Here is a 22,982-nt window from a genome sequence, read left to right as displayed (position 1 = left end):
CCTTAAGAAATGAACTTTTTAAAGCTTTTTGATTAAAAAACAAAACAAAACCTATTGAATGAATACAGTTTCAATGGTGATTTTATTTGTTTGTCATGAGCCTTGAAACACTCAAAGATTGCATGAAAGGCTTATGATATAAATTCCTTAAAAGGCTGATAAATAGTATAAAATATTGCAAAATTCTACTGGTCGGATCTCTTCTCATTTTTGTATCTTATTGGTGTGTCAGGCTGTATTCAAACACTGCTCAGATACTGCTATGCTCTTTCTGTCAGATTTTTTTAAAGTACCTGGATAAAGGTTTATTTGAGAATATATGACTTTTTTGTGTGGATGAGGGAATAATTGTAAACATGTTCCCAAAGAACGGAATGGTTATTATTATTTTATTATTTATTTTTACACATGCACAAGCCTCTAGAATAAAACCAACTATCTTATAAAGAAGAAACCATTGCAAAGTCACTACAATTAAAAAAGAGGAACATACCTGAAGAAATATTTTCAACAGAAAGTGAATGTTGTAGGCATGAAGATATATGTTTACACCTGATCTCTAAGTACATTATCTGACATTCTTATCTTTCATAATCAATTGAGGTCAGTCTTAAATATATAGGATAAATGACAATTATATATCTACTTGCTTTGAGTTTAATATTTTATAAGCCCATAAACCAGGTACCTCATATATAAAAAGATATTTATTGAAGTCATGTTTTAAAAAATATAGATTTTATATTTCCTTCACATACAAAATTCTAGTTTTTAATTAAAGGGCACCCATTTGTTTGTTTCTTTTTTCAATTAATAAGCTTAAAGTAAAAGTAATGGATTGACATGGTTAAATCCCAAGAAGCTCGGTTTTTTCGGGAGAACTAAATGGATGGTCGTGTCAACAACAAAGTGTCCTGACTTTGATGACATTTAGATTGAAAAGTGACATTTTCCCTTTTTCTCATGACCTTTTGGAAGTACCTTCATATTCAAGATGTTGTACTTTAATTTTATAATTTCAGAACAGATAACAAAGTATTAAGTGGGTTTGTAGACAGAACTTGAGGGAAATGACTGTTGTGATTTTGTATATCTTCATATTTATAAAAGCTTAGATCTCTTTCATTTGTGTCAAGTAAAATGGCATTTAGCTGGGAAAACTTTTTTCATGGTTGTTATAATATGTAAAAGGCTGCATATGAAAACTATATACCCAAAGGGGCGGAATGGCCAGTACTTGATTTATTACCTCCCAATATCTGTAAATCATTTTGCTGTGAAATCTGGTCTATATTAACCTTTGTCTCTAGGGGGAGCTGAGGACATGACCGTGATATGATGCTACAATGCTTTATTTTCCCCCATATCTGCTAGTGCATTTGTGTGTGTGTGTGTGTGTGTGTGTGTGTGTGTGTGTGTGTGTGTGTGTGTAGGGGGCGCGAGGTGGTTCCCAGGGATGCTTACTCCTCATGGAGTCTTTGATGTAACCTGGCAGCCTGCTGTCTGCACTTTCAAGTGAGCTTCACCAGCACTGGTGGTTCAGTTTCTCTGGAGTAGTCTAACCTAGGTGCAACTTTCTCAACCATGCAGGAGCTACAGTCTTCATCCTGTGGGAAGTTTCTTTGCCATCAGGGTGCTTCCTATGGGGGCCAAGTCCTCTCTAAGGAGGTCTGATCCTCAGTCTTAGGGACTATTGTGCCAATTTAAGTTCATGGGTTCCTCCTTATTTACTCACACTCAACTCTAGAAGTGGAAGATACTTCCTATTTACTTTGTCTGTGTTCTTAAATGCTCTTTGTCCTTTTTTTGCAGTTAGCTGGATTTTGTTGTTGTTATATATTGTGTTATTTGTTTCTATACACAGCAAAATTATCTATAAGACAGTAAATCAGAGACGGAGACCAGGGCCTTATAGGCCTGCTGTGTGCTACTGTGGCCGGAGCTGCGGGGAAGCAGAGTAGTGGACTGGAGCCTCCAGGTCTTCCACAAGTTGCTTCACTTGGAGTCATGGACTGGATATTTGCAGGCCCGCTGGGGCCTCAGATAGGTGCCGCCTGGGCCTATCGTAGCTCGGGAATCATTGCTGCCCTGTCCATTCCCAGCCCACGGACCAAGTGTACCAGTAGAGAATATATCCCAGGCCCACAGGGCATCCTTTCCTCAAATCTCGCCTAGAGCCAGAATACAGGGACCAGTGAACTGGTTCTAGGAGCTTCCCCTGCTCACGCTGGTCATACCACCTTAGAATCAAATGGCGTCACCACCTGCCATTGGCCCCTTATAGCCCTACGACTGTATTGGAGCTGTCCACCAGTCAAACTGCATTCCCCACAGTTGTCTCCACTGGTGCTCTCACCTCTCATTGCGGTTGACCACTGAGTCACCACAGCACCTGCCTACACAACAGCCTGACCCACCTGCATATAGGCCACAAGCAGCCATTGAAACACCATTGCCAGTCACACATTGAAAGAACACAGGGCCTCTTGGTTCCCCAGAACTATAGCACCCTGATCTTTAAAATCCTCACGTAAACAAAATTCCACATGATTCCCCACAAGAAAACAAGAATGACAAACCACATCAACAGAGTTAACGACACTCATAGAAAAATCTGATGTGATCTGTCACAAAAAGAAATTTTCATAAGGCTGCTTGGAGTAATATAGCAGATGAGGGAAGCTACACAGACAAAGGATGCAATGATAGAGGGGATGAAGTCTATGCACCAAAGGGAAATACAGCAGCTAATGGATGAAGTAGCAGAAGCTGCACACAAGATCACAAATCTCATGAACAGAATAGAGTAGGCTAGAACTGTATCAGTGATCTCAAAGATAATCAGGCAGACCTCAGCAAATGAGAAAGACAATCAAACAAGATAATAAATGAATCAGAAGAAATCCTGAGATCAACAACTGATTCTATGAACAGGAACGACATCCAAATTATTGGCCAGAACAAGACATGAAGAAGTCAACAGCTAAACTAACAAGGGGGTTTATGGAAGAAAACTTCCCCAATCTGGTGAATGAGCATCAGTCACTCATACAAGAAGCAGAGAAGACACCAAGTAGACTAAATCACTGCAAAAACTCACCAAGACATAATAGTTACACTATCCAACTTCAAGGAAAAAGACACAATCCTAAGAGCAGCAAGAGAAAAGAAGATGGTCACATAGAATGGTTCTAAGGTAAGAATATGCTCAGACCTATCAAAAGAAACCATGAAGAGGAGGAGAGAGTAGACTAACATCTTCCAAAAGCTAAAAGATAACAACCCCTCCCCTAGAATACTTTACCGGTCAAATTATCTATTAAGATAGAAGGAGAGATAAGGGTCTTCCAGGACAAGGAAAAGCTTAAAGAATACGCTGCAAGACACCCAACCCTGAGGAATATCCTTGCCAACTCACTATGACCAGAAGACCAACATCCACCAAGTACAAATAGGAGAATATAATATAGCCCAGCTCTAACCAGAAGCCAACGAGCCAATACCAATCAACAAGATACATGGCCATCAAGGGAAAAGATGGCAACAAAGAAGCCCCCACAAAGACACAGCACAGTGATAATAAAACATCCAAATCTAAAGGCACAAGTCACCAGCAATTAATCCACAGACTGTGATTATAGCTCTAAATATCAATGGCCTTAACTCCTACACTAATATCAAAAGGTTTGCAGGCTGGCTTGGAAAAAAATAACCTATCAATCTGTTGCCTGCAGGAAACACATCTTATGCTTGCAGACAAGAATAAACTAAGAATAATAGAAGATATGCCAGGCAAACGGTAACTAAATAAAAGCAGGAGCCGCAACCCTAACCCTAACCCCAGAAAAAACCGATCTCAAGGTTCAAACCATAAAAAGAGAGAAGGAGGGGCTCCTTATAATGCTCAAAGGATCACTTTACAAAGAATCCGTAAGCATAATAAATACATATGTGCCAAATGAGAGACCTGTGAAATTTGTCAAACTATTCAGCATAAGAAAAAAGGTATCACAGATTCAACAATTATACTGGGTGACTTTAATATACCTACTAATGATACACCTACCCAATTATAGATCATTGGGAAGGAAGCTCAGCAAAGAGGCTATAGAGCTAAACACTACAATTAGGCAACTAGATCTGATAGACATATTTAGAGCTTTCTGCCCAAATGCAAAATATACACATTCTTCTCAAGCATGCATAGCACATTTTTGAAAATAGACCACATGCTGGGACAAAGGTCAAGTCTGAGTAAATTCAAACACATAGAGATTAAGCAGAAACATTGGATCACCATGCCATAAAGCTGGAGATCAACAACAGGATGACCAGAAAAACAAGGGAAAACAATTTGAGGATGAATAATGATCTTCTGCAACATGATTGGGTACTGACCCAGATTAGAGAGGAAATCATAAAGTTTCTAGAAATTAATGAGAATGAAAATATATCATATCAAAACCTATGGGATATGGCGAAAGCAGTCATCAGAGGTAGCTTGATAGCAATAAAGGTATATATGAAAAAGGAAGAGAGACTTATGACAGACACGCTTTCAAAAAACCTCCAGCCACTAGAACAGAGTCAACAGAACAATCCCTCCTACAGCAAAAGAAAAGGAATAATTAAAATTAGGGCAGTGTTGAAGCACTGGGAAGACAAAAGGACGATACAGAAGATTAAAGAATGATGCAGAGTAATGCAGCAGAAATCTGGTTCTTTGAAATGATCAACAGAATCGACAGACTGCTGGCAAACCTAACCAAAGTAAGGAAAGAGCAAACAACCATAGGTAGGATGAGGAATGAAACAAGGATAATCACAACAAACCCTAATGAGAGTAAAGGAATAATCACAAAGTACTATAAAAGTCTGAACTCTAATGAGTTCAACAATGTGGAAGACATGGACAAATACTTGGATAAACTATCCCTCACTAGACTATCACAGATAGAGGACCAGAACCTAAACAAACCCATAGCAAAAGAAGAAATAGATATGGTTATCAAGAAGCTACCAACAAAAAAAGCTCCCAGATCGGATAGATGGCTTCATTGGAGAATTCTACAAAGCTTTCAGGAAAGTGCTGACACTGATTCTCCACAAAGTATTTCAGAGAGTAGAAAAGGATGGAAAGCTCCCAAACTCATTTTACAAAGCCAGTTTAACCTTGAAACCCAAACAGGGCAAAGATCCCACAGGAAATAAGAACTATAGAATGATATCTCATGCATGGGTTTGGATTTGTGGCAGGTCCGATCCCATGGGCCTCTCACAGTGTCCCATGCCAAAGCAAACTCACCCCGAACCATTGCCTGGTTTTACCTGGTGGGCTTAAGACACTGAAGCGGGCTGCACAATGAAAAAAAAAAAGAATGATATCTCTAATAAACACAGATGCAAAAATCTTCAACATAAGTAAATGGGGTATTAAGGGCAGATGGTTCCTGGCTATTAAAAGATACAGCATTTGGGGTTTTAAAGGCTTGAAGTTACAAAAGCCACTATTCAGCAGTGATGCAAGAAATCCACATGGAAGAAGCACACAGCCAGTGCGATCATGAGGAGTCATAGGGACTGGGTAATAGGCATCAGCAGGCACATAACAAACAAAAATATTCTGTTGAGAATGAGAGGGACTGGAGCAGAGATCCAAAACCTGTTTGTAGATAGTGGAACAATCTCCCCCCAGAGGAGCCACTGGGAGGGGATGAATCATCAGGGTACAGTTAAAGCATCAGTGAAACACACGATATTCCTCTGGTTCCTTGAGGCTTCTTCACCACCCCCACCACCCCCACTACCATGACCCCAGTGCTGCTTCTCAATTCAGACTAGACCGGAACATGTCCACAGGTATAGAAAGGGATGGGAGCTCACAACACACAGAGTCCAGGAAAGGAGTGAGAATAGTGTGTTAGTCTGGGTAGACTAGAGAAACAAATCCATAGACATACATATATGTATAAGAAAGATTTATATACAAGAGTAATTAAGAAAATATCCCAGCCCAGTCCAGATCAAGTCCATAAGTCTGATATTAGCCCATATGTCCAATACCAATCTATAAACTACTCTTCAGACTCATGAAACACATGCAATGAGGCCAAATCACAGGCCAATGGGTTGAAAGTCCTTGGATTCAGTGTCATTGGAAACATTTCAGTGCTGGCAGGGGTCTCTGCATCAGGGTAGGTCCATGTGTCTTGTGAGCTGCTATGTCTCCCAGGGTGTGAGTAGAGTCTCCCACCTCCAAGGAGGAAATTTCAGCAATTCCCAGAATCCTTAGGGGAAGGCCATGTCCACACACAGAGATCTCATTGAACGTATCCTGATGAACAGCCTAGACTTCACCCCTACACTCTTAATCCTCAAATTGACAAATGATTATATAACTACCACAAATAGTGATACCGGAATGGTAGGGTAAAGTTGGGGAGAGGAAAGGAGAAAGGGGAAACTGATCGCAATGATCAGCACATAACCATACACCCCTCTACAGGGGCAAGAACAACAGAAAGCCTGGGGGCAGGGAGACAGCGTTGGTCAGTGTGAGAGATGAAAATAATAACAATGTACCATCTAGCAGGGGGTCTGGGGGCGGGGCAGAGCTGATACCGAGGGCTCAATAGAAAGGAAATGTCTAGAAAAGAAAGAGGGCAACATATGGACAAACATGCCTGATTCAATTGATGTATGCAATGTGATAAGAGTTGTACGAGTTCCCAATAAAATGATTTTTTTATAACAGGATAGTAAATTACTTCCTAGTTCTGAGCCATCTTCATGAGTGAATCCATCATTGTGACTGCTCACCATTTTTAATTGTGACTATTAATCATTAATAATACTAGCTATTAATATTATTAGGAGCTAATAATTTTTTATAAGATGTTTCCTAAGAGAAAATCGACATAGTTTCTTACTACTGTCTTGACTTTAACTGACATACCTCCACTATATAAAGCTTGCTAAAAACTGTCTCCTTACCACAAATTAAATGAAACTATTTTAACACTTCAGTGGTAATAATAATAATAATAATAATAATAAAACCAATAAAAGCTACAGTATGAGCATCAAACACCTACAGAACCAAATACTGGTATATTTTGTTCATAATTACTTGTTTTTATAAATATGTGTTACAATTAGATGCTGAATACTTATCTATGATACTTTTTATCTCTTTCCTAAATTGTGGGGCTTCTTACTATTCTAAAATTCATGTTTTATAAAACCTTTACAGATAAGAAAGGAAATGCTGGCTTTTATTTCAGTTTCTTGTATTTATTTGTTTTTCCTGTTTCTGGCTAGTGTATGTTAAAATGCTATGGATGAAGAAATACACAAACAAATGACTTAGAATTAATTGCATATTTGCTAATATAAGCAAAGTATATATGCCTGTAGAGGCACACAAAAGGAATATTGTATAATAAAAGTTACATATTCATCATACTAATTATGATTGCAATTAGAAAAGTGGTTATTCTATATTTTCTTCAAAATTATTTATCTTTTGAAGTTTGACAATGTATTAGACTAGGTTGTCCAGGGAAACAGAACTCATATATATAAAAAAGAGCTTTTTGTCCATAGGTAATCGTATATCAAAAAGGCATCTATGCCCAATCCAACTTAAGTCCATGAGTACAATGGTAGCTGGAGTCCTCTTCAGACTCACTTACCTACTGACTGATGATGCAGAAAGGTGAAGCGGGATGCAGGAGGGTCGGAAGCCAGCAGGTGTAGAGGGTGTCCAGTGTCTCTCTTATAAAAATGCCACACCTCCTAGGAGACTTCATTAGTTTGTTACTTGATTGACAGGCTGAACTCCACCCCTACAAAAGTATAAGTTGACATAAACCCTAACTGTGACAGACAGGAATTTCATTGAGTTATATACTTCTTGGTAAAAATTTAATATCGGATTTTTTGACACAGGTATGCAATTCCCCACACCAGCATTGTTCAGTTTAATTTTATATCTGTATCATTTTTGCTTGGCATAATGAATCATGTCATTCTCATCTTATGTATGTATTGCTTTGCAATCAAAATAAGTAACTGGGCAACATGACTGACCCTGTAAAATAGGCTCTGTTTCTAAAATGATAATATATATTAATGGAGCAAATAGAACATGATTCAAAGTATTCTGTAAATAATCTCAGGGTTTCATTCTGGAATGTACTGGCTTTTCATTTGTATGGCTTGCTTGCATGTCTTGTGGACTTTAGATTAAATCTGGATAATGTAAACTCTTTCTGGGAAGACATCAGTAATTGATTCTACATTGACCTTCAGCAGCATAACCTGACATTGGAGAGAGGTACTCAATTCTTCTCCCAAGTCAGAGTGGGGAGGAGGGTCCTGTTTAAGATACAAACCAACATTCTGTGAAACAGTTGAAATATTTCATGATTTTCAAAAACAAGTAAAATGTGGTATGATCGTGAATTGGAAAACCAAAAGGGAAGAATATATGTAGCATTTCTGAAAATGAAAGAACTGAAGAATGTCAAGATTCAAGTTGCAATACTGAAGAATTCTAAAATATTGAAAATCACAGGAAGCATAAAATAGGATAAATACAGTCATTGTATAAAAATGGTCATTATTCAATCATTTCAAGAGGTAGCATATTATCAGGAATGTAGGGTACTAAAGAAGCACAAAAGCACACTGAAGGGATTAAAAAAAACAAGATTCCAAGAATTGATAAAATATCAATAGTGATATTTCAACATATGGATGCAAGACTGGAGATACATGTTTATGTCAACTGAAAGAAATTCATATGTTCGCCCATTCCAAAGAAAACTGTTTCAACAGAAAGTGAAAATCATCAACATTTTCATTAATGTCACATGCAAGTAAAATTTTGCTGAATTAAAAACATCAACAGGGAGAGAAAATACTTGCATCAGCATCAACAAAGAAGCGCTAGAAATTCAAGTTGGATTCAAAAGATGATGCAGAATATGACATTGCATTGGTGATACATGCATCTTGGCAGAAATCAGAGAATCCTAGAAAGATGTTTCCTTGTGTTTTATTTGCTATGTCAAGGCTTTAAACTTCGTGGACCATAGCAAATTATGGTTAAATTGGTGCATGGTGGCCCTTGCAGAACACCTTATTATTGTTCAGGTAGAAGCTGTACAAGGTGCTCAGTGGTGTAGTGATGATGAGTTGGGCTGCCTGCCACAAGGTCTGAAGTTTGAAACAACCCCCAGCTCATGGAGAGAAAAATGCAGCTTTCTACTCCCTTAAAGAGTTGCATTACTGGGAACTCACAGGAGCTGTTCTGCTCTGTCCTATGGTATTGCTGTGAGATGAACCTCTCAACGGCAGTCAGTTTGGTTTTGATTTGGAGAAGACAGAGGACAGGGGAAGTTGTTGGCTAAAACAAGGAGCTATTGCTTGGCTTAAAAGGTATACATAGTAATTGTATCATTTCACCATACACATTCAAATTGTCTGCTGAGCAAATAAAGTAAAAGGACTGCTTGGAGAAGAATGCAGAATCAGGAATAATGTAAGACATATAAATAGGCTGAGCTATGAATGCGATGAAACATGTTGCTGAATGAAGAGAACTCCAAGCACCTGCAAATGAAAGTCAAGGACTACAGATATCAGCGTGGGTTTACAAATGATCACAACAGGACCGATAAGCAGCGTCATGATGAATGAACAAGAGATCGAAGCTTGCAAGGATTTAATTCTATTTGGAACACAGTACATGTTGGTGGATTCAGAAGTCAAGTAATCAAATCACATTGGTCAAATCTGAAGCAAAGTATATCTTTCAAGTGTTAAAAGTTTTAAAGTAACAAAGATGCTACTTTTACTATCAGCTGTCCCGGATCCAATCCACAGAATTTTCACTCGCCTCATATGCATGTGGAAGCTGGACAGAGACGAAGACAGGGAATTTTGACTATGGTGTTGGTAAATAATCTTGAATAGTCTTTGAAAGCCCAGAAGAATAAATATATCTGTCTTAGTGGCCAGAACTCTCCTCAAGAGCAAAGCTGGGTCGACTTCTTTCACATGCTTTAGACATGTTATCAGGAAGTGTCAGTCCCTGGGTAAGTGCATCATTCTTGGTAAATTGAAAGATCATTGAACATGAGGGAAACTCTCCATGAAATGAATCGACACAGAGGCAGCAATAAGGACTCAAAGATCACAGTGTCTGTGGGGATGGTACGGGGCCAGAAGTGCATCAGTGTCCTGTGCATCGAGGCATAATGCACTGGACCTGACAAAGCACGGCATGGCAGTAACAACGACATCACAAACAGTATGATTGTATAGTGTGATGTTTTTATTTTCTTATTTACCATTATTCTATCATGGTTTTATAAATTAATTTTTAATTGTATGTCAATTAGACTGTCATCATGAAAGGGAAAAGCAAACTCTCAAAAGCATTTTTAATGAGAATTATTGAATAACGTAATATAAAGAGGTATGAATCAAGTCTAAGTGAAAAATGGAACAACTCTCCTAAGGATTCATATAAAATTAAGAATAAGTATGTTATTTTATATTTTGTAAGTAAAAAATAATTTAACAAGTCAATAGATTTGTAATGAGAACATGTTGTGATTACTGTGTAATTCTTTTGTGTGTATGCCTCATATGGATTCACATTTAACTTTTGATACCTACTAAAATATTTGATCATTTAACTGTAAGCATCACTTAATATATTTTTCTTTTTCTTTTAGCATGTATACTTTCCAGTGCTTACCGGTATCTTAAAACTGACATATACAAAGCTTCTCTTTCTAATTAATAATATCTTAGTGTATTATTTTTACATTATATTAGTGTATTTACTGAGATTTCAAGTGAATTAAGTATTCTGCATTTCTGAATACACTCAATGCAAAAAGAATCATCCTTCTAAGTTTAGGACCATTTCATCTATGATTAACGTCGGAATAACCAAAACTTTTTACCTTTTCTTCTTTCTTGAAAAAAATGTTAAATAAATGTTTTTAATCTAGCTTTAAAGATATGGCCATTATCATGATCAATAGGAATCAAATAATTGTGTAACAAAAATATTTTATCCATTAATTGGGATTTTTGTCATTGTGATTCAACCTGTTTTCAAATAGAATCCACTGTTATTTCTCATTTTGTTTTTCACACACCAACTCTACTCCTTTATGAGGATAAGTGAAAGGTACTGGTATACACACACGACTCTATTAAACAACAATGTCAAAATATGAGACTATTAATCTATCCTGGAAGAGTCAGCAGATACACGGTGATGACGGCACAAAAGAGTCATAGGTGCTATTTTTCTTGTCTTTTTCCTTCATAGCGATGCAGTTTTCAATTTTCTTATTTATTTATTTCATAAGTCTAATGTTTGTCCAGTCTCCTCCAGGGAAATTGGTAAATTTAATCCTTTGAAAACCCAAAGTCACTATATTCTCCTGAGTACATCTCCCTGCCTTGAGTACATCTGCCAGAATCTCTTTCTGCCTTGAATTTCTCCGGCTCATCAGATCCCCTCAAAAGGCTGCTTTGATTGGATCTGTCCTTTTGAAGACATACTAGTGCGACAGGAATATGACTCAAACGCCTTGTCTACAGCTATTCACTGATCACAGTGGCATATTTAAACATGTTTTGTTCAGAATATACTCATACATGCATAACATGAAACCCCAGGAGCAAGCATTTTATACCTATTTCCAATTACCTTTGATTCACACCAAACTCACTCTCGGTGAGTCAATTCCAACTTATAATGAACCTATGGGACAGAGTAGAACTTCCTGTTTTTTTCCTCCAAGAATGTAACGTTTTATTGCATCCTCAAGCCCTCACACCACCACCTCACCCCTAACTGCTTCCCCCCCACCCCCCAACCAAGACTGTAACACTTCATAGAAGTAGGAAGTCCCTGTTAACTCTGTTTGTAGTAACTTAACAGATCTTTTTGGTATTAAAACTTCTCTTGGTTTTATTTAGTTTTTCCTTCAAAGAACACCTCCAGAGTGCTATTGTGTATAGATGGAATTTGGATTATTGAATTGATTGAGAACATTCCATTGAATTTTATGCATCATACATAAATCAATGAAATTTTTCAGAAAATTTAATAGATGATTTAAATATATATTAGTTGAAAATATACAACCTGGGAAGCATAGTAAAATATGAATATAGCACTTTTTTTTCTTTTTTTAATTAAAAGATAATTTTATTGGTGGCTCATACAGCTCTTGTAACAATCAGTTGTATCAAGCATATTTGTACATATGTTGCCATCATTATTTTCTATTTGAGACCTTGTTATCAGCTCCTTCTTAGTATCAGCATTATTTCCTCCCTCCCCTACCTACCCTTGTGCCCTCTTATAAATTATCATTTTCATATCTTATATCAACTGCTGCCTCCCTTCCTCCACGGTTTCTGTTTTTTCATCCCTCTGAGGGGGAAGGGGGTTAAGTGTTGATCATTGTGATCATTTTCCTCTTCCACCCCTACTTTCCCCACCTTCACCTTCCACTCCTGGTATCACCACTCCCATTCCTGTTACTGGATTCCCTGTTTCCTGAGCTCTTATCTCTCTTATCTGTACCAGTACACATGCTCCAGTTTGGCCAGCAGTGAAGGCAGGACTTGGGTCATGATAGTGGGGGGTGAGGAAGCCTCAAGGAACCAGAGGAATATTGTGGGTATCACTGGTGCTATTTTTCACCCTGGTTGACTCATTCCTTCCTCATGAACCTCTGTAAAGGGATGTCCCATTATCTACAGATGGGTTTTGGGTTTCTCCTCTGAACCCCCTCATTTTCAACAATATGGTTTTAGTTAGTTTGCTTGTTTGGAGTCTTCAGAGGCCTATTACCTGAATCCACTGACACCTTATGGTCCACAGGCTGGGGTGTTTCTTCCCCATGGTCTTGTTGCTTTTCTGATGGTTGCTTGTTTAACATCAAGCCTTAAGATCCCAGATACTGTAGCTTTTGGGATAGCCTGACACCATCAGCTTTCTTCACCACATTTGCTTATGCACCCATTTTGTCTTCAGGGATCATGCTGGGTGGGTGGGCATCACAGAATGCCAGGTTGTTAGAACAAAATATTTTGAGTTGAAGTTGGGCTTGAGCAGAGGCCCAAAGCTTGTCCACTACCTCACTGTATTGCCATATAAATATATGTACATAGGTCAATACTTCTACTTTTATGAATTACTGTATTTACATAGGCACACACCTATGCTTATACCTCTATCCATAGCTTTGCTTCCTAAATCTTTCCTATGTTTCCTTTTATCTTCTTCCTGCCCCACTATCACACTTACCATTCTTCCACTTTGCTCCAACACCCCCAGGATTGTTATGTGCTCCTAGTTGTTGGTTTTAATTTACTAGTTATTCCCCTGTCTATGGTGTTGTTTGCTCACTACTCCCTTCCCCTGCCTCTTTCTCCTCCCAAGTCCCTCCAGAACTGTTGGTCTCATTGCTTTCCCCTCAAGCTTGCTTCCCATGTCTAGCTTATACAAGTAGTCAAACTAACAATTACAGAGATCAAACAGAAAGAAAACAAAAAACTGAATAAAAAGTGAAAATAAAACAAAATAATAACTAGCAAACAAACAAAACGTATAAGCAGTTGAAAATATACAGCCTGGATGCGGTTTAAAGACAAGAATTTACAACTTACTTAGTTTTCTATTCTTGATAAATATTTATTGCTTTAGGAAAACTGAAATTACTTAATCTCATTTATTATGCTTCTTGGTACAAGAGATAGTACCTAAAAATGAGTAAAAAACCAACATGTTATTTTTTATATGCTTCGAAAACATCAGCATTACTAGAAATACCAAATCAAATAGGCATAACTAAATATTAAATGTTTAGACATTTCTACATGATTATTTGAAATGGAAATGAGACATTTCTATGCCTAAAACTCAATGCAAATGCTTACATAATTATGGAGGAAACTGTACTTACTTCCATCAACTTTAATAATTTTCTTTAATGATGAACTACAATTATAACTCTTGATATGCTCACATAAACTTAGATAACTGATGACATCTTATTAACTCAAGAGGCCTAGTAAAAAACTCTGAAATATATCTTTGGTAAATTATAATTGAGAATAACAATTATTTGTCCAATAATACAATCTTAATATATTGCCTCATGCATTTAAATATAAATATTGAATTTATAGCTTTCATATTTAGTAATACCAGGATAAACTGTTTTTACATATAATTTTCAAATGATGCTGTGCATATTTTGTGTGTATTAACCCACAAACTTATCAAGTATAAGTTAAAATAGATCTGATACAATGTTTAATTAGTTGCTTAAATGCAAGTATATAAGGAAAGCAAACTAATAAATTACGGGTAGTTTTGAAAGGAGGGAAAGTTTGTCATGTTTTTTTCCACCATTCCAATATTTCAATTCCGGTCTGTGTTAGGCAGGGTTCTCTAGAGAAACAAAACCAGGATATACATATATATGGATAGATTTATATAGTGAGAAGGAATGCAATAGCTAATAAGTCCACAGAGAAGTACAGAGGGCTCAGTTGAACTCACTTTAATGGAACAGCTAATATACCTAAGGTCCTTCCATTCATACTGACTGCTGGTCCAGCAGGGTATGGCCACAAGGCAGGAAGCTGAGAGGTTGAGGCATAGCAGAGGCCAATAGCATGGGAGCATCAAGAAGCAGGTCCTGATGGAGGTGACAAATTCAACAGCAGGGTGGAGGCAGGTCCTGATGGAGCCTCAAGTTCGAGCAATTCACTGCAAGGCAACATGATCCATGGGTTGGCTCTGCCCACAGGTAGTGCAGCACATGGTCGAGGCAAAGGACTAGCTCCAATCACCAAGGAGAAAGTGCGAAAGAGTCTGATCCAGGAAAGCTATTTATCTTGGTTGCTAATAAAGCCATGACCTGATTAAATTCCACCCTCATGTTCCTACAGGAGCCTAGTTAGCACAATTACCTAATTATTGCACAGTTTTTGTTTCTTCAGTATCCCTTCATTGTATGTACTGGCAAATATATATGCACAAGCTTGCAAAAATGAAGAATTATTTAATGGAATTCAGTACAACTATTTCAAAGTAGGGCAACAAAGAGGAGATTTGAATTTACAGTAACAAAATAACAACTGGTATATGTGCCGGCAAGGGGGTAGTAAAGAAGGTCTACAGTTTTAAAGTACTAGACACTACAGTGTGAAAACATGTCACAATTGCCTTTTGTAAAGACTGTGGCCTTGAAAAGTCTCTGGGATAATTGAACTCCATGACAGAGTCAGGAGCATGAGTCAAAATTGACTCCATGGCAGTTGGTTTTCATGGGCACATGATGTGTACAGCGAACATACAGTATGCCATCTCAAAAATGACTCAAGATATGATATGCCTCAATGCTCATGTCATTTCTAAGCTTCTCCTTATGTGACATTTGCCACCTTCCTCTTGTAATATCAGCTAAATTAATTCTCAAGGTCAAACCAAGGGCAGGTACTTTTGAGGATGTAATTCCATGGCATGAAATCATTACTGTCGCTATCTGTTACACAACTCTACAGTTAATGGACATTTGGACTATTTTCAGATGGTTTCAATTATGATTAAAGTTACTGTGGGAAGTCATACATATTTTATAGGCATAAATGCTCATTTATATTACATATATACTTAACAGTGAAGTTGGTGACTCTGGCTGCTTTAGAGGTATTTATGGTAGTTATAACAGGTAATGCTTAAAATTTTTCCAAATATTATAATAAATGTAACCCCTCATTAGTGGCTATTAACCCTGGTTTATCAGATGTTTTCATTTTATCTTTACTTGTATGAATGTTGCTATATTATAGGATGAACTTGTAATTCCACAATGACAAAAGATATTCGAAAGATATATCCCTGGAAATAAACTTTTGTGGAGTGATGACAAAAGTGGTAGGAAGTCTGTTGACGGTTTTTAATATTATATTTTCTGTCTTATATTTCTAGGAATTAATTATAAACTGTGTAAGCAAATATACACTTCAAACAAATATCTTTTCACTTTATATACACAAAGGATATTTAAAAAGTTAATGGAAAAATCCCATTATCTTTCAGTTAGATTTATGCAGGAATTATTTGAAGTTCTTCCTTTCATCATGTGTCCTATGAAAAGTAAAACTTATTTTTAACAAAGTTTTATATATCTTTTTTGTTTGTTTTTTGCTAGTGCTTTAATTACCTTTTCAAAGAATTGCTTGTTGTTTAGATGCTGTCAGAGTTGGCTACTTTTACTTCATAAGAATCTTATAGAAGATTTTTGCTTTACTTTTCAGACATTTCTATGATCCATATTTTTGGTGTGGTGTACGGTAAAAATTGGGACTTTTTTTAGTATCAGATTAACATCACATAATTTGTTGAAAAGATAATGCTGTGTTCTTTCATAACATTGTATGATCAGATTTGCTAATAATTTTTTATCATGAATAGTATTCATAGTTAAAACAAGTCAATTTAAAACATACTACCCTCAAGGATGTGAGTGCAGAACTGCGCTCTTCAATACAGCTGCCGTCTCTCTGAGAACATAAACAAACAACCCCTCCAAATTAAAAACAAAATGATGAGGAGAAAATTTATTTTCATGAAAAAGCTTGTGCCATGCATTTGATTTCATCCTATGCTTCTACATAGGAGCTCCAGTGCTGTAGTGGGCTACAGACAGAGTGGCTAACCTCCAGTTGGCAGTTCTAACCCAGCAGATGCTCCAAGAGAGAAGGAGGCTGTCGGCACCCATAAGTGCTTAAATGTTCTACTCCGTCCTACAGGGTTGATATGAATCAGGGTTGACGCAAATGTATCTACATAACCAAAGATTACATTATATTTCAAATCAATGTTTGGAATCTTATAGACCATGTCAAATGGAACTCCAACGTACCTACTGGACCTAGCTTGCCAGTGTTCGCGAGTGTAGAACAAAGTGTTACTCCATGCAATAGGCTGTCATTTCCCTTCTGCCTGAAATATGCCTAATTATCAAAATTGTTCAAATCATGACGAGTGATCTTTTTAGGATTCATTAGACGTTTACTCTGTCTAAATTTATTTTTGAAGCTATAATTTCATAAATACATCCCTTTTTCTTAGTACTTCTATAATCAAATTCCATTAAGTGAAACATGTGCTTAGAAAATAATGTAACATTGATGTCATGTCGCGGAATTCTGTTGGCATGTTACCAGTCTTCAGGGTTGAAAAGAGAGCAACTTTCAAACAAATCAATGTCTCACGTGTGGGATTTAATGATTAGAGAATATGTACACAGTTACCTTATCTTGCTACTTTTAGGACAAAACTCATTTATGCACAATATTGTTTACTTTTGCTATTTGAGTCTTGAGGTCCAATCTCATAATTATTAACTTTAATTTTCTCTTTGCAGATCCAATGAAAATTATGAATACTTTTATAGAGAAATACAATGATGGGTATTATTTCAGCTAACTCCAATTAAATACTTTCAAGTGGCAAGATCTGTACTCTCACCAGTGACAAAGATTTGGATTTATAGTCTTTTTCGGGAAGAGAGAGATATAATCACACAATAAAATATCATAATCAGATAATTGCTGTCAACTATAATGTTACAGAAGTCTTCAGGAGCTATTAAATTCATCAAGAGAGTAAGCATTCAAAGAAGGTAAGGGGAAGATGGGGGTAGGAAGGGGGAACCAATCACAAATGACCTACCTATAACCCTCTCCCAGGGGGATGGACAATAGATAAGAAGGTTGGGGGAGACATTGAACAGTACAAGACATGAAAAAATAATAATTTGTAAATTACCAAGCGAGGGAAGAGAAAATGAGTTGCTGATACCAAGGGCACAAGTAGAAAGAAAATTATTTGAAAACAATGAGTGCAACATATGTACAAATGTGCTTGAGACGACTGATGTATGTATGGATTGGGATAAGAGTTGTATGAATCCCAATACAATGATTTTTTTAATAATTAAATAAATAAATTTAAAATGGGGCTGGGGAAGAGCCATCAGCTCATTGTAAGTCGTGCTCCTGGTGTAACAGTTATAAGCTCAGCTGCTAACTGAAATATTGGTATTTCAAACCCACCCCAAATTTCTGCACAAAGCCATAGTAATCTGGTCGCACAAAGATTACAGCCTAGAAAAACCCCCGTGGCGGTTCTGCACTGTCAGATGATTTCCCTATGAGTTCCATTGGATTTGCCAGCATCCAAGTAGTTTTAAGAAAAGCAAGACTAAACTGGCTAATATGTTAACCAGAAGAAGATACCCGAGGACATGCTTACAGAGGCTACAGGGAACATGAAACAACAATGAAGTTCTAACCAAACTAATGAACAAACAACCTCACAGCCCTTAAGTTGGTTCTGACTCACTGCAACATTCAAGGGCAGGACAGAACTGCCCTGTGGGTTACAGAGACTCAGCATGGAAGTAGGAATTGAGTCTCTCTTTCTCATATGGAGCAGCTGGTGGTTTCAAACCGCTGAACCTGCAGGTTGTAGCCCAACACACAGCCACGAATCACCTGCGTTCCTTGAAAGAAATTTAGTCCAATGGAAGTGCTGGCAGCCCCAGGGGACATGGCATGCAGGGAAGCCACACACGTGGGGATGCGGTGGTTTTTAAATTTTAAGTTGTCAATCATTTTATAGTTTTATAGAGTTTTTTTCCTTCTTTATTATAATTCTAAAAGAAAGTCATTTGTCATTATTTTTCTTTGGGATAAGAAATGATCGATACATTATGTTAAAATCATTACGTGGAACTAGTATGGTGATAATGTTACGTTTCTGGAGTGGTTTACCCTTGTTTGCTTCACACGCTGAAAGGACTCACGTGGCAGAAGCACTTTTGCAATTCAAGAGAGTTTTTAGGGAGAAAAGGGAAGTTTCAGGGGTTACAGTCTAGAGAAGACACACGCTGTTTCTGGAAAGGGTGCTGGGCCCACGGAAGCCTCATGGGGTTTGCAAACGGGTGTGAAAAACCACATGCAAAGAATACAGGGACACAAGGGGCATGTGGGCCTGGAGTACACCCGGAGCAGGCCCTAAGGGGGCACAGAGGTTCATGTGTGCCTTCATCTGGGAGAGACCCCTCCCTTTGCATGCAAATGAACAGGAGCAGGGTAAAAGAGACTTGGCCTCCTTGCAAATGTGGTACATAACACCTCTGGCTGTGGAGGTATGGTTGAAATACTAGCTGATCTCATAGGCTGCGTTTAAACGCACGTGGGTGATGTCACGGTCCAGGATAGAGGCTAAGTTTTAGGTTACACCTGTGCTAGGGCGTCCTAATCTGCACGTGCCCAGTTCTGGATTTCCCCATAGGTGTCCAGTTAGTGTACCTGATTGCTTTCTAACCTCTAGTATTGGGGCTCTTTGCAGGTATTGGGAAACCAACCCTCTTAATCCCTAATCTTGCCACCTAATAATAATAGTTTTCAAAGGACAAGAGAAGACAACCACTTGCTCATCTAGACAAAAGTTTTCTAATCACCCTATCACAAATACGAATCCTAAAATAAACTCTTCAAAAACCCTCTTACTCAGATACCCCAAGGTCCCCCCTGAAATGCATTCTCCATTCCTGACACATCTAAAACGTCTCAATCCTTCAATCACTGAAGCGATGAGCAACACGATCACAGTCCCGCCAAACCACACTCACTCCCCACCCAGACCCACAAGAAGGCAAAGAAAGCATTCCAGGGGTTGGTGGCCCGGAGAGACCATAATGATAGACTCTTGGTTTCACCCATTACAATGGGGAAAGGGGTTGATTACCTATATTTTAAAATATTTTAGGCAACTTTCTGCCCATTTTTTGGTGAGATCTGGATCTAACAATATATCAGATTCTTAATATGTTGCAGTATTTAACCATTGTACACACAATATCATTATTAAATATGTGTCAGCACTGCACTGTTTCTGGAAACGTGACTGCTCACACTGTACAATCAAGTGCTCTTTAAAAATCATGACAGGCTCTTTCAGTTCACATGCAGTGGCCTAAACACCCCCTAATCAGTAAAATACAAGTAGAAACTCTAATTGGGTTATCTCATCAGATTAAATTAGAAATAGTCTCTCCTCTTCTCCCTCTAGTTAATTTATTCTTCTTTGACCTCCAGTCTCCCTCGCTTTGTCAGCAGTTTCCAACATGTGCAGCCTCACATTTGCCTGTGAGAAGGATAGGGTTCAGCAGCCCGGGCTCGGTTGCATGCCTGCTGCTTAGGGAAAGTGTTCTGCGGATTGATTTGCACGGGTATTGGCCAGTCCCTTGTTTCCCATTTGTCCACGGACAGGTTTTATGAAGGACCCTAAGCGCACAGTTGCCACCTCCTCCACGAGTTCCTCTGGAACACTGCCATGTGCCTTTCCCAGTTTGAGCTTGTTTACGGCAGTTTCCTTCTCTGCCAGGAAAGGTGAAGGTTATTTTATGGCCGTGCAGCTGATTGCCTCACACTTGGTAACGTCTGTAAGGTCCCTTGGTACCTCATAGAGCTTCTTGAAATATACATTCCAGCAGTCTGGGACGTCTTCCTGTGCTGTTAGCACTTCGCCATCTGTTCTGATGCCGCTGCAATCTTCGGGTAAAATTCAATGTTCACAAATCCCTTTGTAGTGTTCCTATCTACCTCTTGCTTACAATATTTTTACAACATTGATTGTTATTATTTTATTTCCAGTAGCTTGCTTTTAATTCTCCCCAAGTATTTTCAGGTCTTGCATTTGGGAAAAAAAATCATTAGCTGCAGCCTGCTAACACATGTAGCTCATTGCTTTAATGATGATGTTGAATTGAATGAGTGTTGCAAATATTGACTAAAGTAAAAACAGTAACAAATGTAGATCGAAGCATTTTAAACATGCATCTATCTCTTAACATCGAATACAATTTACTTGCACATAATTTCTATGCATCTAATATGGTACAATGTTAGGTTTCTTCTTTCTTCTATTTTGTGCTTTAAATTTTAAATCTTAAATCCAACTCAGTGCTATATTGGTGGTTTTATATGTTTTGCTTTAATTTCTGCAGTTGCTACTTAACTTGGAATGACTTTCTAGAAGATACATCATATAACATTTCTCTGTATTCTATTATGCTTAATAATTAAGGTATGCTTAAAGGGACATAAATCATTTGAATCCTTGGAAAGCAATCGTCACTTTATTTAGAGTTTTTTTAGAACAATCCCTAACTACTGATAACCTCCTGGAAGATATTTAGACACACCTTCCACTCTCATCGATGAAAGTTATTACTTAAAAATTTAAAGCATGATGAAGTTAGGTGTTCCCCACATTTGCCTTAAAGAAAACAAACACCTCATGATTTTTGTTGCTCTCGCCTTTCCATAGCCTTCTCTCTAGGAATAGGGACGAGTTGTAAATGGAGGGAGATTCAGGATCAGAAATAAAATGCATGTTGCACATGTTGCCAAGTAGTGCTTCTTAGAAGACATGGAACACTTTCTAAAATTGTCTAAAAATTAACAAGTGATGACAAAACCATCTGGCTGAAAGTGAGCATATCATTGCTATAAGCTAATTTTATTGATGCTAAATAAAAGCACTAATTTATGAGAATCAAAACATTCGCTTCATATTCTTCCATTTTTCAACATTGAAGATTTGTTTTTCATCGTTTCTGCAGTAACACTCACTACACTTCCCTTGGTCGCTCACATGCATAAGAGGAGAGTTTGAAGTGATAGACCCGAGTCATTTTGAGGTACTATATTTGTGCTTGTTTTAGTTTAGGAGAAATGGTGAGGACAGCACTGGGTTTCATGCTGTTGACGTAGGTTATCATGAGTCCCGCATGACTCAATGGTGCCCAACTAACAACAACCACCACCACCTCTTGACAAAGAAAGAACTCTAGTGGCACAGTACCCCCTTAAACAGTTACAGTCCCTGCAACCCCAGGGGGTCACTATGAGTCAGCCATGACTCCATGGCAGTGAATTTTGAGTTAGGTGGCACAGTAGGGTTCCTTTGGGTTGCTAACTGCAAAGCCTGCAATTCAAAGCCACCAGGCCCTAGGCAGAAGAAAGGGTAGCAGCCCCTTTCCATAAGGATTTATGGACTCAAAAACCCTATGGAACAGTTTACTCTGTTTTACAGCATTGCTAGGAGAGGATATCACTTTACTGGCAGTGGGTGTGTTTTCACTTAATTAGGAAAATAAAAAGCAGTGAATATTCTGGCAAATTAGAAACACCAGATTAGGTATTTTTAATGCTATGTATTTTTGCTAGATTATGGTTATGCAAATCTTAGATCTCAGGGTTTGTACAGAACAGATTGTACAGAACACTTCATACATAGCTCCCTCATCTGGGCAGAAAAAGGTTATATTAAATTTTGTTGCTTACTATTCTTTCTTGAGTGATTTATATACACGAGTATTCTATATCCGTGAATTATTCAAAAGCATAATACAAATGCTCACATTCTTAATGACTATCAATTCATATAATCATCTTTCCCAAACTGTTGTTCTACATCTCTTCTCTCCTCACTATGAATTATTGTCATTATTTTTATAAGGTATTCAACGGAGATGATTAGAATTTATTTGGTATGTTTTCCTATCTATCACTCTCACAACTAATTAGCCATTTTAAAAATGTACCGTAGAAAACCGGACGTCGATGCTATTCCATTCTAAAAGGAGCATCAAATGTGATTCAATCAAATCCCAAATCAATTTTTCCATAAGAAATAACTTGAAGACAAATTAACCCATTCTCAACCACAAGTTTTTACCCTACCTTTGCCTTTTTATGCAAAATATTACACAGCATTTTCTAAGTTGATAAGCTCACAGTTAAGTAATATAATTTAAATAAGAAACAACATTAAATAAGTTTTTGAG

At 37.7% G+C, this 22,982-nt stretch overlaps 1 non-coding gene across 1 annotated transcript; it reads left to right on the top strand.

Annotated features, from left to right (window-relative positions):
* Positions 1 to 5,233: 5,233 nt before the first annotated feature.
* LOC142425221 (small nucleolar RNA SNORA42/SNORA80 family) lies at positions 5,234 to 5,365 on the top strand. The gene has a single exon (XR_012779573.1). It is a non-coding gene; the product is annotated as a small nucleolar RNA SNORA42/SNORA80 family (small nucleolar RNA).
* The last annotated feature ends 17,617 nt before the right edge of the window (positions 5,366 to 22,982 follow it).

The sequence above is a fragment of the Tenrec ecaudatus genome, chromosome 13 (genome assembly GCF_050624435.1).
Source record: "Tenrec ecaudatus isolate mTenEca1 chromosome 13, mTenEca1.hap1, whole genome shotgun sequence".
Classification (NCBI taxonomy): domain Eukaryota; kingdom Metazoa; phylum Chordata; class Mammalia; order Afrosoricida; family Tenrecidae; genus Tenrec; species Tenrec ecaudatus.
The sequence above is the reverse complement of the archived record's forward strand: the minus strand, read 5'-3'. Positions and strand labels throughout refer to the sequence as shown.